Genomic DNA, 3593 nt, shown 5'->3' on the forward strand with positions numbered 1-3593 from the left:
TTTATTTTTTTTTACACGACAAAAAAAAAACGCTATTTCCACTGCGTGTCTGAACAAAGCCACTGATCTGGGGTTTGTCTGAGATCTTGAATGAAGCATTTGAGCAGCAGTGATCTAAAGGAACTCTCGGCACATTCTCCTGCAAATGATGATTGCTTTGCCTCACTGCTGAGGCAGAAGCCCTTGCTGGGATACCAAATTATATCTGTACGTTTTGTAGATTGTATTCACGCCTGATTATGTCTTCTCTATATCTTCTTCTCTTTCTCTCCCCGTATCGTCTCACCTCTTCCTCTCCTCTCACTCATCTAGTCTCTATTTAAAGCAGTTAGATTAGTTCTACTGTTCTTGTCTTGTCTCATTATTTAGTGAGTGCCGGAGCCGAAGAGCTTGTGCTGTAACCTCGAGAGACGGGGGACACTTATTTAAGTCGGCCCTCGTCTTATGTCTTCCTCAGAACACCGGGCTCTCATGTCTTCAGTTTCTCAAACTGTCCATTTAGGCGCTTTAGCCTTAATGCAGGATTAAGATCTGTTTCGTAGGAGCCCATATGCAAAACAGAGGCATCATATCAGTATGCATGAGGTTGTCACATCTTTCTGAAAAATTCATCGGAGCAAATGGAGCTACAATGCAAATAGTTCCCCCGCTGTGCAGTGATTTCTGTGCCATGCCAGGTACCCTGTTCAAACAAATGTAAATGAAAAGAAAGCAAAGGTTCCATTATGGCGTGGAAAACAGCGAGATGTACTTGGGCCAGGCATCTGGGGCTCGATGTATAGTGCGCATATGTGCCGAGGAGGATCGTGGGACATTCTCTGCGGTGAAATTTCATTGCACATTTACATCTCATCCTTCTCTGTCACAAATGGAATTTTGATGGGAAAATTATTTAAATGTTAAACCAAAAACTGTCACCTAGAGCATTAGATGCATTCATAAATAGTCAGAGGGAGAAAACAATATGACTTATTTACTTCCTCTCTATAGCGTTCTCTCTACTTTTCTCTTTTCTTTTTCTCTCCTCGTTTTGGAAGGCATCTAATGATCAAAAGATCAACTATTGATCAACTATTTGAAATGTACTAAATTGACAGCAAATACACTTTAAGGATTTTTTGGAAATGTTTCAATAGAGACCTTGTGATCAAACTTTTAGGACTTAACAGCACAACTATGATGTGATGAATGTCTGATTATGTCTTTCACAGCAGTAGCAGGCGCTGGAGACTAGTAAAATGCACAAAAATTGTACCCTTAGGGGTACAACAGCTTGTCACTGGGGCAGTATCCTCAAAGGGACACCTTTGTACCTTCTTTACCAAGAAAGGATGCATAACAGTACCATAAGAGTACATATTACTTAGGCTCTAGTACAGTCAGGGGGTGAAATTGGAGGTGCTGATTAGGCAAGATATAACGTAAACCCACATAATGCTTAACGCACAATGCTTAATGTAATTAATTTTGCAAGTTGAAATGCAGTTGGTATCATGCAAGGTCCTATTCCCTCACAGTATCACTTTCTTCAGTGCTTGATTAAAAACTTATTGTTATTTTGATCTAGTTAATCAAAAGAGCTTTACTTAATCAGTTAGCACTGTGCTAACTGAAGTCTGAAAAAGGAAATGTGGTAAAAGTTGTGAAATATGAAATTGACCATTTTAAATTTATATAATGTTTATAATTAAGAGTAAATACACTGTAAAGTGATTTTTTTTAAATAATTTTTAATAAGGCACCGAACAGAGTACAAAAAGTTGTCTTAGACAATGGAAATGCTCTGAGGAAGCAGGATAATATGATCTTGAAGGACAATGGATTTTTTTTTCTCTTCTGATTACAAAAAAAAAACTATGCAACAGATACTGCTCAAATCCATTTTGTTGCTTATTGTCTGAACAGAAATATGTTTTAAAAATTGGAATTTATGTGACTACAAACAAATTTAATCAAAAACACAGCAAAAACAGTACAAATGTGAAATATTATTACAATTTCAAATAAACCGTTTTCTATTTTAGTGTATGTAATTTATTTCTGTGATGCAAAGCTGAATTTTCAGCATCATTACTCCAGTCTTCAGTGTCACATGATCCTTCAGAAATCATTCTAATATGCTGATTTGCTGCTCAAGAAACATTTCTTAGTATTATCAGTGTTGAAAACAGTTGTGCTGCTAAATATTTTTGTGGAAATCATGAAACATTTTTTTAGGATTCTTTGATGAACATTAAGTTCAAAAGAACAACAATTATTTGAAATAGGAATCTTTTGTAACATTATAAATGTCTTTTTTGTCACTTTTGATCAATTTAATGCATTATTGCTGTTTAAAATGATTAATTTGCCGATTAAAAGTATTAATTTCTTTAAAAAAAAAAAATCTTACTAACCCCACAATGTTAAATGGTAGTGTGTATACAGTCTTTTTCATATCTAATATTTGTATCTCTTTATTGTGAAGTGACCTTTTGATAGTAGTACACTTTTAAAGAACAATATGTCTCAACAGTTTTTAGTTGTGGTTATTCATGGCCTCTCATATCATATTGCGTCAGTGTATTTACTGTGCACTGGGTCATGTGCTGCTGACTGCTTTCCTCAGCACTGTGAGAGCCGCACCAGCTCATTGACTGTGGCTTGTGGGTTTGTGATGCTTATTGATACTTACAGTCAGGATCCCCTACTAGGAAGAGACCAGGCTCTGAAAGCAACTTCCTAATGGCACAGTTTTGCACTCTGAAAATCCAGTGAGCTGTGCTGAAGCTGTAGTGGATGAATACTGTATGGTAAATCTATTTTGTAGCAGCCAAAACCCTAGACGCATGAATGAAAACATGAATCAGAAAGACTTGCACGGTGAGTCAAAGCCTGAGATGTGCACCAACAGGCTTTTAGTCCAATTTTTTGATGTTTACCCAGTTACGCCCAATAGTTAGCGGATATGTTCAACACACTTTCTGTGATTTCACTAAGTAGGACATGTTCCTGGATCAACAAATCGATGCATATTCACTAATCATGGGTTAGGCCTTCAGTTCAAAGAGTGGATTTTATTTAGAGTAATTTTAAAACTTGTGCTCCTTTTCCATCTTTAATGCCGTTTGCAGATCCTCTAGTGTTTAATGCCAGTTAGTTAATAGTTTTTAGTGCATTAATGCCACAAAGTGCTCTGATACAGTATGTGTAGCTGTAGTGACCACAGACATGTGACGGATCTTAAATCTTATTGGCTGTCATGTTTTGTGTTTGTTGGTTTAAAGCCTTCTGAAAGTCAATTAATTGCAACGCTTTAAAACAAGTTTTGATTTTGTTAACTTTAGTTAATGAGCTAACCGTGACTGAAAAAAAAGAAAAAGATTTAAAAAAGAAAATGTATGTAGGCCTATGTATGCATCCATCCATCCATCGTTCTATTGTTCTGTCATTCTATCTAGCGTTCTGTCTATCGTTCTAGCAATCATCCTGTTGTTCTATTATTGTCTTTCTATCTATTGTTCTATCATTTTACCATTTATTCATTCATCTCTCTCTCTCTCTCTATATATATATATATATATATATATATATATATATATATATACACACAT

This window comes from Sinocyclocheilus anshuiensis, unplaced genomic scaffold, assembly GCF_001515605.1.
Source record: "Sinocyclocheilus anshuiensis isolate Anshui unplaced genomic scaffold, SAMN03320099.WGS_v1.1 scaffold188, whole genome shotgun sequence".
Lineage (NCBI taxonomy): Eukaryota > Metazoa > Chordata > Actinopteri > Cypriniformes > Cyprinidae > Sinocyclocheilus > Sinocyclocheilus anshuiensis.